Below are 13,921 nucleotides of genomic sequence, written 5' to 3' on the forward strand. Positions count from 1 at the left end.
CATCACAACCTTAAACTAGCAATATTATATTGAAGGCAAGAGGGAGGGCTCAAGCACAGAAACAGCATGTAACAGAAAATCTCACAGGCTTAAAAACTATGAATAAAGGAATCTTTTAGTGTGGTGATTTTTATGTAAATTTTATTAGACACAAGTAGCCTGGAATCTTAATGAGATTTGAAAAAGGAGACCTCATTGCAAAGAAACCCCAAATCTGACTAACAAGAGCCTATGATTGTCCCTAAAGCAGTGCTTATGCAGGGCATATTCTCAATGCATACTTTAGTTGTGGCCGAGAAAGGTAACAGAATAAAAGCTTACTCCAACCCAAAAGGGAAGAGCCATGTGACTTAAAGGACAATGGATCACAGAGTTCCTCTCATAGATCAAGGCAAGAGCCCAGCTGAAGAATTTAGTCCAGTGCAAGAACAAGGTCCTTAAAATCATTGCATACCAGATTTTTGTCATTTCTATAAAGTGTTTGTCTGCTCCTGTTCTGCCTATTTTTATTAACAGGAGTTTATCATGGTGATTCTTATGTTCCATCTTCCCATTGCATATTAGGTGTCAGGGACATGCAGAATTTGTATATTAGTGTATGAGTTATCAGATTGCAAAGGTCCAAGTTCAAACTTGTCAGAGAGGAAAGTGCAACACTCAAACAGCCCCAATTTTTATGTAGACAGGATAAAGGAACATTGCCTAGTTGATTTTGAAAAAGAAAGGGTATGTTAACACGTGGGGAGAAGGTACTCATGGAGTGATCAGAGGAGTTGACTGAGTCAGACAGTTCACCAGTATTTGTTGCCTAATTTTTCTTTTAAAAGACAGACTCTTTGGGATTTTCACTGGCCATCTCTTCACCCACCTTACAGACTATGCTTCCCAGTTTTTCTTGCAGCTAAGCAGGACATTGTGTCTAAGTTTGACGAATAGGATGTGAGAAGTTATGTGAGTACCTTCTGGATTTTCCCCTTAAAAACAAAGATGTTTGCCTTAGATTTCCTCTTCCTAGTTATTGCAGTTAGATGGTGGACATGGTGATCTAGATTTGACAAAGTAGACGAGAACATCCTAGAGGATAATGGAGCAATAGAATGAGTGAAACCAGGTCCCTAAATGAACTAGGAAGGCACAGACACCCCAGCCATCCTAGACCGTTCACTTCTGGATTGTTACATTAGAAAGGAATAAACTTATGCTTCAAGTTTGTATCTTGGACTCCTTTATAGTAGCATCTTAGTCTACATCCTCACACAATATATAAATTTAACCTAATAAACTCATGATTACAAAGGACAGTTAGGATTGAGAAATAAAACCAAATTCATAAAGGCATGTATCTGAAAGAAAATAGTAAACTTTTATAGAACAGGCATGATGAAAGACTATTTTTAGTGGAAGCAAGGAAAGTATCAGATAGCTTCTGGAAGACCTGCTGTGATGGATGTTTTCCACACAGATGTTAGACTCAGGCACTTTATTTAATTTCAAAAGGTGCACCATATGTACATCTGTCTCAATAAACGATCATATTTTATAATTATAAGACTCTTTAAATCATCTGTCAGGCACATCCAGATGCCAAATAAGTCAAAACCTCCAGTGTTAAAACCACTATTCAAAAATAATTTATACACTTGGGAAATGAAAATTAATGATTCATAAGGCATTTCTGAATATGCTGTTATATGCCCAAGATGGTACAAAGTCTTCAGGACATGGACAAGGGTAAAACATTGTATCTACAATCAAAGATGTTCTAACCTTATTGAAAGTACAATAATCCACTTTAAACTAGTTTTAAGTTGCTATTTAAAATTAATGCTTCTAGCTATAATTTAATTGAAAATTATTAGTGTTTACATGTAATATACCAGTGTGTTAAAAACTAAATAACTAAGACATTGCTCCTCTCATAAAAGAACTTATAATGTGAGATGAGGGTGGGAAAGAGAAAAGAAAAGATACAAATATAGTCTCTCACATAGACCCCTACAGATACACACAATTATACACATAAATAATATAAGGCAGATGTCAAAAAAAAGAACAAATAAAATGTATCAATTTCACAGAGAGTCTGGTAAATTATAGGCATCAAGATTCCTAAATGGTTAGGAATAGAGAACATTTACTTACCCATCCATTCAACTTATGTTTTTTTTTAAAGGCATTTATTATGTATCATGTACTATGTTCGAAGTACTAAACTCCTGCCGATGGCCACAAGAGTGTCCACTGAACAACAGCTTAGTTCTGCAATGCAGTTATTCTGACTAGGTGCTGGGGATGCCAAGGTCAGTGAGAATGCACAACCCTGTTCTCAAGGAGCTTACAGTTAAGAGAAGAAGAGGTAGGGGTAAGAGAGAGAGCATTGTCCATGGAGATGAGACAAAATAATGGGCAAAGTCAAAGAAAAGGACAATGTTGAGGGAGGAAAGTAGCATAACAATATTCTGACAAATTAGAGGAAATATAGAAATACAATAGAACTCAGTGTCAAACATTAGGAATGATATATTGTAAATGAAACTATAAATAATAGTTGAGAAGCTCATAATCTAACAGAAGAGGTAGAATTGGAAACAAATTATTATAAAATGCTAAGGTAAATATTTCAATCCAAGACATGCGTATCGTGGGAGCAGAGGTGTCAGATGGCTTCCGCTTTAAGAGAATCAGGGATGGGTAAGCAAATTGTTTACTGAGTACTGTACTTATTTTTGAATGAATGAATGAATGTTTCATATTTGTGGTCCTTCATTCTTCTCTGGTTGGCACCAAGTTGTGTATGTGAAAAAGAGAGAAAGAAATTCAAGACGTGTATTTAAAGTCATAACGCATACAATAAAAAAGGAGCCAATAACTAGAAAAGGGTGTCTACATTAAAACTTTCAGAATGAATTTGTTTTTGTCGGCCCTATGTGCTATCTTTCTAACCAAAAATACCCAGATTAAAAATATATTGTGCCCTGGATGTCAGATAACTTCTTATTCTCATATTCCTATAGCTGCTTGCACTACATTTGTGTTGACTTTGACTTAGAATTCAATACTTCTTTGAGTGTTCCTGAAAGGATATACTCATGCTTAAGTAAAATTAATGAGTAGTTTACTGATGATTCCATAAAAGGCTCAGAGGAGGGCACTTACATCCTCTACTCTACAGTAAACAACCTAAAAATTAATATCAGTATTTCTGTATGTAAAATTTCCTTCCTCAACATTCTGCCATCATGAATTATATTGGCCCTTCTCTTACTCAGAGCCCAGCCTAGATGTTTCCCTCTCTCTGACCTTCTTTTCATTCTGCTATCCTTATTTCCTTTTGCCCCTTCTCAAGAACCTAAAAGTTCACTTCTATGTCTACTGCACAACAGTTTAGCAATAGTATTTTTTTCTTGAGCACGTATTTGGGGTCTTACACTCCACTTTCATAGACTAAACAAAGTATATTTTCTCAAGAAATGCTGATAATTTCTCTTCAGAGAATTCCATTGACCAAGATGAAACTTTTCATCTTACTGCATTATGAATCATCTCATGTTGTTTATTGTTGTTTAACAGGACCTATGTATTATAATCAAAAAGGTAGTAGACATTCTTTCACATATACAAGTTAAAAGTCCGCTAGTACTATACATTGATTAAAACAAACATAATAGAGGGTCCTGTGTTCCCTTCTGGCCTTTGATCCTCGTCTATTACTCCACATTGTGAACCTTGACCAAGTGAACAACCATAAGCCTTATAAAAACAGTTCTCAGAAAGTACTCTCCTTACAGTTACTAAGATGGGATTGCACTAACAATTCCAAGCAAGAGGCATAAAAATGAGACTAAACTTCCGCTGAAAATTTTGTAAGAATTAAAGACAAAAACTTTTAACCTGAGTCAAACCATAAGGACACATGCCTGTCTCTTCTCCTTTCCCTGTAAAATTCCAATCTGGTTTCAACTCAAGAAGCTACCTGATTTTTAGACACTCCAGATATGCATCAACTGTATCCTATCTTTCAGTCACTTAAATTACTTTATTTTGATAGCACAAAAATGCAGTGATGAGCTGCACACACACAAAAATAACAACAACAACAACAACAAAAACCATTATTTATCATGTGATCAGTGGCTTACAGAGAAAAGTAGAAAACCAGAAAACCTCCTTTTCTTCATTTCTACGATAGCAGATGGCTGGTCTTGTGAACAAGTCATTTGCTTGAAATATCTGAAGATGAGAAAAGTTGTACCAATTAAGTCAACCTCCTTCTTTTCGTCTGAACTGCAATCTTCTCTATGGCCCACTTCCTGGTGCCAGCACATCCTGTTCTTCCGTCCCCATTCCAGACATTACAAGCTTATGGCAAATTCTGGCTGCCTCCTAACTGTCATGTAGACTCTAAATTTCTAGCCCCGCACCCAGGGACCCTCTCTAGAATCACAGGAGAGATCTTCAGAACTTATTTTTATTTTATTCTCATTCTGTTAACATCTTTTTCCTGTTTCCTGTGAAACTTTCTCATTTATCCGCAAAGGATAACCACCAGTTTCTCTTGGATCTCTTTGCTTACTAGTCAGCAAAGTGAACTCTATACCATTGTGAATTATACTTAATAAAGATTTCCAAACCCCTATCCTTATAAACATTAATGAGGATTCAGCGCTATGAGGTTTGGAGTAGATTTATCCACAAGGAAACTTTAAGAGAAGAGAAGGTAAGGCAGAAATCACATCCCAGGCAAAGGAACAGCACCAGCTAACAGACCAGGACTTAAAAGCCAGCAGTACCCTAGTTAAGAAGTACTCCACTCAGGCTCTCCCACTGAATATTTACAGTGATAAAGGGAGGATAAAACAGGAAATGCAAGGTGTAGTCATATTTTGGAAGAATCATTATACAGGATTGAGACATTTTCTTATAATTTAGTACATGATGATAAACCACGAATGTTTTGAAAAGTGGGTAATAGAATCAGGATCCTCATTTGAGAAAATTAATCTAGATGTCATGTACAGAAATGATTGGAAGAGAAAGGTTCAAGAAGAAAGCAGACCAATTAGAAGCTGTTGAAATTTTTAAAAAGGAAAAAACCAAAGGAACATACAAAATGTAAGACCTTCAAAAGTTGACAACTTCGATGTTGAACGAAAAGGAGAAATGGAATCAAAGATGATTCTGGATGTTGATCCTTAATGACAGAGAGTACACCAGTGCTAGAGACAGTGATGAAGGAGGATGGGGGCAGAAGGCAATATATGATGAAATCACGGGCACTCATCTGGAATTTGAGAAAAAGTGATTTTTGTATCTTTTCTGTAAACTGACCTTTCTCCAGAGCCCCATCCATTCTTGGGAATAATTAAATGTGCAAAACAGTTTAAAAATTAGTTTGAATCCAGGATCTCTTGGATAAAATATGTTCAGATGATTAATCCCTCCTTCTGGGAGAGGAGTATGGCTTATTGCCCTTATGGCAAGAAAGAGGAAATACTGACTCCTCTGATGCTTATGGTGTCTTGCTCTTACTCCTCGGTGGTTCAATAGCACCCTTTGTCCTCCTGGATTCTGATTGCTTTGCTCTCTTCTGATGCTGAAAGCCTATGACGAACACATCTCAAAGGCCATGCCCTGGCACAAACACTGCTGCTTGTGAAATTCATACCTCACTACCTTCACCACAAATCTTGCTGTAGAAACCTCAGAGGCCTACCTGCAAACCTTATTTGGCCCTGGTTGGGGTGGTCCTCCCTTCAGTCCTTATTTGGGAATCACTTTATTTCATCAATAATGACCTTCTTCTGGCAAGATCTATAGGGAACCAAGGGTGCCTTAGAAAAGCCACACTTGGGACCACTTTTTTACCTTAACAGGCTATACTGACACATCTTGAAGTGATTCTACATCAGTGTTTTATAGACCCTCTGCAAGTATCCTCCTTCTCCTGAAGTCCCAAATGGAAAACAGGGGTCTCTGTCTGACTTTGCTAGTATTCTCTCTCTTTTTTTCCCCACATATCTCTTGTCCAGAGCCCAGAGAAAGGAAAATGTGCACCTATAATTAATGGTTTCATTCTACTCTCTCTGTCTCTTTCTTCTTTCCAGAATCCATGGAACAAGACTTCACAGAGAGCAGGGTTATGCTCTTTAAATTATACAGGAGCTCTGAATTGACTGCTCCAAGATGGATTATTTATTTGCAAATATGAGGAATATAAAAAATAATGGAACTCCTCTCTAGAGAACAGCTAACAATCTGATTTATCATTCTGGAGGCAAACTGCCAGAACCAACCTCAACCCCATGAAGCCTTTCTTCCATCTTACTTATTTATCCTTTCTCATTTTTATTGTTTGGGTGCTTTCTGTTTGCATTTCTACTGTAACAAATCCTAATCTTCCTCAGGCATATTGTTGCCTCGGGCAGACTAAGACAATGGTCTTGTACTGTGAAAGATAAAATAAAAAAGCACATCCATAATTTTTAAAAAACATTACCCCAGCTGTATATGTTGAGTTTAAGCTACCTGCAGAGCATTTGGAAAAGTAAATCCCCCTTAGTAACCTGGAGAGATTTGTTTTCCCATTTTAACTTAAATTCTAGGCAATGTTCTAGTTTTTATTCAGCCTCTCATTATGATTAACCATCACTAATAGAGCTGGGCCATAAACCAGGAGGAGTTTTACATCTTTAAACTCAAATGGTTTAAAGAACACACCGGGTTTCTTGGAAAGTATGGTAAGAATTTAATATATTTGATCATAATATCTGGGTACCACAAGTCCCAAGACAAACCCTTATTTAACAATGGTAATTATCTTGTAGTGCCAACACTATAAAAATCAGCGGAGAACAGAGACAAACAGGTCATCAGATCTGAAAAACTCCTGGAAAAGTCAAAGGAAGAACCACAGAAGAGAAATAAGATAATCAGATCACAGCCAAGAGTCAAGTATCTCATAAATACCAAGGTCAAAGCAAACATAGACCTAGGAACAGATACAACAAAGTCAGTGCCAAAAGGTGCAGGAAGAAGACAGACAGCGCTCTGTGTCAATTGGGAAACATTTATCTGGCAAAAAAGTTAAAAATCGCCAAAGGCTAGCAGGCACCAGGGTGAAACAGTTTTAGGAAGCCATGGGGATAAGATAAAAAATTAGAATTAAATTTCTAGATTCTTTTTTCTCATAGGAATGGGTGCTAGGCTGGCCTGTGGGCAGTTGATAGGCAATGATTATTTTTCCTGTGGCTGAGTTTATTTCTGGCATTTGCCCCACACAATAACGGGATATTCTAGGTCCTAACTGAATGAGTCAGGTTGGACTTGAAAGAGGAAAACTTGACATCCAAATACAGAGAATCCAAAGTGCTACAAATAGGGACTAATTTTCAGTTGGCAGTACTTTAAGGTGAAGGGAAAATAGAGATGGGATCAGAGTTCAGCAGAGAATACAGGAGTCTTGAGTGATTGTCTGCAACACGAAGTGGGAACTGGGAGTTCTCTTGGGTCCGATGATTGAAGACATAGGTGAGTCAAAGAAAATGTAATGTGGACAGTGTTCGAGCTAGAGCAGTGGGAGTTAGGAATTCAGAGAGATTAACAAGACATCTCTGAGTGGCCTTAGGTTAAGACTATTACTGTTAAGCAGGTTATAATTTCATTTAGAATAATGAAAACAATTTATATCAAAAATGATAAAAGTTCGGCCGGGTGTGGTGGCTCACGCCTGTAATCCCAGCACTTTGGGAGGCCAAGGCGGGCAGAACACGAGGTCAAGAGATCAAGACCATCCTGTCCAACATGGCGAAACCCCGTCTCTACTAAAAATACAAATATTAACTGGGTGTGGTACGCATGCTTGTAGTCCCAGCTACTTGGGAGGCCGAGGCAGGAGAATAGCTTGAACCAGGGAGGCAGAGGTTGCAGTGAGCCAAGATTGAGCCACTGCACTCCAGCCTGGCGATAAAGGGGACTCCATCTCAAAACAAGCAACAACAACAACAAAAAATAATAAAAGTTCAAGTCCTATGTGACATGAGAACAGGACAGATTTCACTTATCTAGGCATTTTCAAATCTGTGTATCTCAACAACAGTAGCTCATTAAACTTCTTTTCCATGATAATCAATGTGAATTTAAATGTTATCAGCACAGCTGGGGATGGTGGCACATGCCTGTGGTCCCAGCTACTCAGAAAGCTGAGGCAAGAGAAGGATTACTAAACCCAAGGTTTCAACGACATAGTGCACTATGACCATGCCTGCAAATAGCCACTGCACTTCGGCCTAGGAAACACAAGGAGACCATGTCTCAAAAAAAAAAAAAAAAGTTGCCAACAATAAGCAGTTAAAATCCCTCAAGTTAGCAGAAAGTTAAGTTCTTAATTGACACCTTTAAAGGGTTTGAAAGTATTTCAACATTTGTGAAAATACCACTTTTTACTGAGTTACTCTCAAGGACATGAAGTCAGATACATTCCTCCACATACCTGTTACTTTTTCTTTTCATAAGCCATCATTTTATATAAAACATAGAGTATTTAATGCCCCCTCATCTAGTCAACACCTATCAGTATCTTCTTGATGTATCAGTATGAGAAGCATTCAGTTCAGTGCTATCAGGGATGTAAAGATATATGACATATGGTCCTGGTCTGTAGGACTTTGGAAAAAATATTATACTTTGACTGGAGATGGGACTGGATTACAGGGTTATGTGGCAGAATTCCATTTTTTCTGGAAAAGATGATGTTTGCTAGGACTAACAGCAAATTTAACAGAAAAACAAATCACACATCTTCAATAGTAGCCGTTAAAACTTCAAAGTGCCAAAACTGTTTACGTTCACAGGAAAAAGAAGACTAAGGAAACTAATGATCTTCTATATGCGGTTCAAAAGGAGGCCTCTCAAATTACCAAGGTATCATGAGTTGAGGAGATATAGAGGACTTTATCATTTATCATACTTATCTTTCATGAAAGCATTCATAAATCACAATAATTGTTATCTATTTTATTCTTTATGCAATGCCTACTCTTCCCATTTGACTGTGAGTCCCAGAAGGATATAGACCACATCTGCCTTGTTCATCATTGCACAATCAAGCCTAAAAAAAATATTGGAACATGGCAAATAGCCAATAAACATTTATTGAATGAATAGAATTTGGGCTAAATTTCAAGACTGTGAGTATAACATGAAGGACGCCCAGATGAACTCTCCAAGTCCACAGTCGCTGAGGATTGAGTTAAGAGCAATATCATATCTCATTGAGCTTGAGGTCATCCCGTACTGAAAGACGCCAAGAGACCAGATTGGTTTCACAACCTCTAGAAGACCTTGATCCTTTCCTGATCACCCATGCCAGTGAGCACACAGGGATTTCCTGAGGGACCTTTGAAATGAAGAACATTTCATGGCAGAGGGTCACCCTTGACATTCTGCCTCATGACACTGTAACAAAGCCATTTAGCCAGGCAGCTTTAGAGAGGGAGCTCAGCCCAGACTATTTTCTATGCTGTGTCAAATTCAACTCCACCATGGATCAGCATATTCAGGTCAACGAACACTGCCCTTCAACCTGTTTGAAGCATTTTCTAGTTCATTCTTGTTGGGGAACAATTGCATTCTTTCCACTTTAAATTAGTTTCTCTATTGTGTTTTAACACCGAGTTTTTATGTAACATTCTAGTAAGATCTTCAGACACCCCAGCGGGGGTTATATTACACATAATATTGTTGCTTAGCTGACATCAGTTTTGGACCCCTGCCATTTGGATATAACTTCTCATTTTTGCCCTTCAGATGAACTGTATATAAAGAGACTCAAAATAAACTCATTATGGAGATGGAAGTTGAACATATGTCTGAAATGTCACAGCATTCTTTGTAGCCACTGTAGATTGTCTATAGATTACCATTTTTATTTTCAATAATAAAATCTTTTACTTTGAAGCTAAGTTCTAGAGTTTAAAGCACAGCTCACCAAATTTTTGTTTGACACAGAAACACCATTTTTTAAAGTCTTATTTTCTGCCAGTGGAGTACCACTGGGAATTTTATAATAGTTAAATGACAAAAATTCATGTCACAACTCTCTTAACACAAATAGCTTTTTCAAGAGTTCAGCAACAATCTGGCTTTATTTACCCATATTCAAGTGTCAAAGATAATATAAATCGAACATGTTCTAATGTATATGTGTACAGAGTCCTCAGTATAAATGTGTTCAACAAATAATTGTAAATGGAATCAAATTTTTAGGAAACAAGAGGAAACTTAAATGTTTGGAATAAAAATTTTGAGCTAAGACCATATAGGCTCCAAGTTTAGACTAACTGATTAATCTGTGAGCTATAAACTCATATTAAAAGATGATTTGCGGTTTAAAGAAGCTTAATTAGTCAGAGTTGTCTATATTTTACTTTGGTAATAAATACCACCAATATCACAGTGTCATAATAACAAAAGTTTATTTCTCACTCAGATAAAGGCCACTGTCCAGGTAACATTGATGTGTGGCATTTCCTTCTCAACACCCAGTTTCTGGCATCACTGGAACAGAAATAATCATGGAGACACCCACATCAGCTCCTCGGCAGCTAAGTCTCAAAGTAAGTCTTTTTTTTTTTTTTTTTTTTTTTTTGAGACACAGTCTCACTGTGTCGCCCAGGCTGGAGTGCAGTGGCACGATCTCGGCTCACTGCAAGCTCCACCTCCCAGGTTCATCCCATTCTCCTGCTTCAGCCTCTCGAGTAACTGAGACTACAGGCACCCACCACCACGCCTGACTAATTTTTTTTATATTTTTAGTAGAGACGCGGTTTCGCTGTGTTAGCCAGGATGGTCTCGATTTCCTGACCTTGTGATCTGCCCGCCTCTGCGTCCCAAAGTGCTGGGATTATAGGTGTGAGCGTGCCCAACCAAAGTAAGTCTTTTAACTCCCAGTCTTGGACCACTGTGCAAGACGAATCGCAAAGTCCCATGCAATGCAAAGGGGCTAGGAAATGTAGTTTCCCTAATACAAAAAGGTGAGGAGAACTGGTGACATTGAACACTAATAATAATAATGTTTACCTCAAAACTCCATCAAAATAAGACAAGTTTATTTGAAACTGCCCCTCTCTGTACTGGGTTGAATAATATTCCTCAAAATTTATGTCTACCAGGAACTTCAGCATAGGATCTTTTTGGGAAATAGGGTCTTTGAAGATGTAGATAGTTAAGATGAGGTCATACTGCTTTAGAATGGGCCCTAAACCCAAAGACTGGTGTCCTTATAAGAAGGTCATGTGAACATTTAGAGAGGCACACAGGGAGACTATCTGTGACAACGGAGATAGAGATTGAAGGGATGCATCTACAAGTAAAAGAATGCCATTGATGACCAGCAGCCCCCAGAAACTGTACATGGAACAGATTCCCCTCAGATCATCCAGAGGAAGCCAACCTTGTCAAAACCTTGACTTCAGAATTCTAGCCTCTAGAACTATGAAAGAATACATTTCTGATATTTTAAACCAGGAAGTTTGTGGTAAATTGTTATGGCAACCCTAAGAAATTAATATACCATCCCCTCCAAAACAAAACAAAAAAAGTGGTAGGTAGACAGTTTAATCACTTCTCACTTGTTCCTGACCTACAGACAAGTGCAGAAACACAGTCACAGCAGCTCCCCTTAGGGGTTTGGCTTTGTTTTAACTCAGGATATTCATTTTGAAGAAATAGTCATAAAATACATTACACTGAACTATTTAAACTCAACGGGGCATCATTTAATGTTCGACCAAAGGACCCATCTGCTTTCCTTAGGTTAATATTCTGTTAAAGTATTTGTTCTGGAACTCTGGAAATTTGTGAAGAATTTGAAGTCTCCAGGGAAGCTAAGAGCATTTAGAATGGAACTAATGGTCTGTACATTTCATTGTATTTTTACTGCTTCAGTAGCAATGTAGAGGATAGGCATATTGAGTTGGGGTTAGAAACTAGGGTTAAACACTTAAAAGAATGTCAGGCATTCTGTGCCAAGGTCACCATTTAGCAATTTCACAAATAACTAAATGGAATGCCAAAAATAGGTTATAATAAAAATCAGGTCAATGAGAAGACAGAAATGAGGAACTTAAATTATTTCTTTCTTTTAAAGATATATCAGACATCTCGTAAGATACATCTCTCTTCTGGAGAATACTTTATTCTCTACTCCAGTTGCAGTATTCCAGCAATAAGTTAAATCATGCCATTTCCAGAGTGTCTTTAGCCTGTTTTGCTTTCCCAGGATCACTCTCTCCTGAATGTTTGCAATGAAGCAAAAATAAATGACAAAACACTGCAATTTCTATTACATCAATTTATTGATGTTAATACTTAGTTTCACTTTGCAAATGCAACCACCTTTGAAGCATGCTTATTGTTCTTTTCTGCATCTTATTTCAAGCTAATTTCTATCAGTGTAGGTATCTGAGCTTTTGTGGCATATCTAGTTAGATGAAAGAAAAATCACTGAAGTGGTCTACTGCAAAAATGAAATACATTCAGGCATTATCTGTGTAACACTGCCATTTGTACCTCTAAGGGCCTAATTCACTTCAGCAATGTTCCATGAAGGGCACTGGCCAATGTAAAAAAATCTGTATTGAGGATTATAGTCAAATATATAATTTTAACATATCCAAATGGATGCATGGATAATTACTGAATCTGTAATAACTAATATCATCATATCTTGAAAGGTAGGATTTTCATGCTTATATCTCCAACAAATTGACATTGTTTTCCTTAAGAATGAATTGATTTTATATTACCACAACTGGACTAAAATAGACTGAAATGTTCTTTGCGATGATTGTCATTAAGTGAAACAAGAGCATTAAAATGAGTAGGTAGGCAAGAAAACAGCCCTCTTATCTCTCTGTAGAAGATAGTACTTACTTGTTTTGGAATGTAAAGACCAGAAACGGTATCAACATTCTTGATATAATTCACATACCTAGGTAATTTATGTTTTTCCAATTTGCAGAGAATTCAGTTGTTCTTCCATTTCTTCCAATCTTTCAAGTGCACCCTGGGTATTTTTTCATCATTTAATAGAGTCTGATTGTTTTTACTCACATGTCAATACTGTCCAAAAGTTTGTTGAAAATATTCCTTCAGAATTTGGATCTGCTGAATTGAAGAGACCTGATTTCAGCTCCACCAGATGCAGAATTGTGTTTTGTTTTCTGGTTATCACTGTCACACAGCTTAAAACATGTATGCTTTTCAGAATGTAGTTGTTCGGGCAAACTGTCAGATGTATGAAATTCAGTATTGGTATATGCAAGCACTGTAAACTTTTCTTTAAGGAGTAGATGGGAGAATATGTTTAAAATATTAGGAAGCCTAGGCTATATATTCAAGTCATCTGAGCAGCTATGATTCTCAGGTGGAAGTGTTATAATATGTTAAAAACATTTTGCTTTCCTCACTAATGATTTGTTCTTTTTAAATTCAAATTTGAATAATTTTTCATGTATTATTATTTCTGTTAAATGTATACAGTATTTAAGATGGATAATTGGTGGCTGTATTTGTTCTGATATCTTATGATCTAAATTATGAGGTACCAAGATTGTTTCTCTGTTTATTTTTTCTAATTATGTTTAGAAATGCTGTAATAAATATGCAGTAGTGATATAAAATTAAAAATTATGTCAAAGATAATATAAAAGCCATTACCTATGAACTCATGCATGCCTCATTTTGTATAAGTTTTATTTAGTGATCTCTTGTTCATTTAGTATCTTGTTAAATGCTGATATCTCAGTCTTTCTGAAGCCCTGAAATGGTAACTGTAGCAGTTCAGAAAATGTCTTTCATTTCGATCAATAAAAAACTTCTGTAAAAAAAAAAAATGTACTGAATAGACAACTGTTCCACATTT

The 13,921-nt window shown here is 37.0% G+C and overlaps 1 long non-coding RNA gene across 2 annotated transcripts in view; it reads left to right on the plus strand.

Moving 5' to 3' along the window:
* Positions 1–13,911, plus strand: part of LOC103875934 — a 29,707-nt gene extending 15,796 nt beyond the window's left edge. The window contains exons 4-6 of one of the 2 annotated variants that reach the window (XR_004176139.1): positions 2,174–2,300; positions 10,487–10,613; positions 10,813–13,911. This is a non-coding gene — a long non-coding RNA (uncharacterized LOC103875934). The remainder of the gene's footprint in view (positions 1–2,173; positions 2,301–10,486; positions 10,614–10,812) is intronic. The other variant, XR_004176140.1, reaches the window with a different exon arrangement.
* Positions 13,912–13,921: the final 10 nt, after the last annotated feature.

This window comes from Papio anubis, chromosome 9, assembly GCF_008728515.1.
Source record: "Papio anubis isolate 15944 chromosome 9, Panubis1.0, whole genome shotgun sequence".
NCBI classification, from domain to species: Eukaryota; Metazoa; Chordata; class Mammalia; order Primates; family Cercopithecidae; genus Papio; species Papio anubis.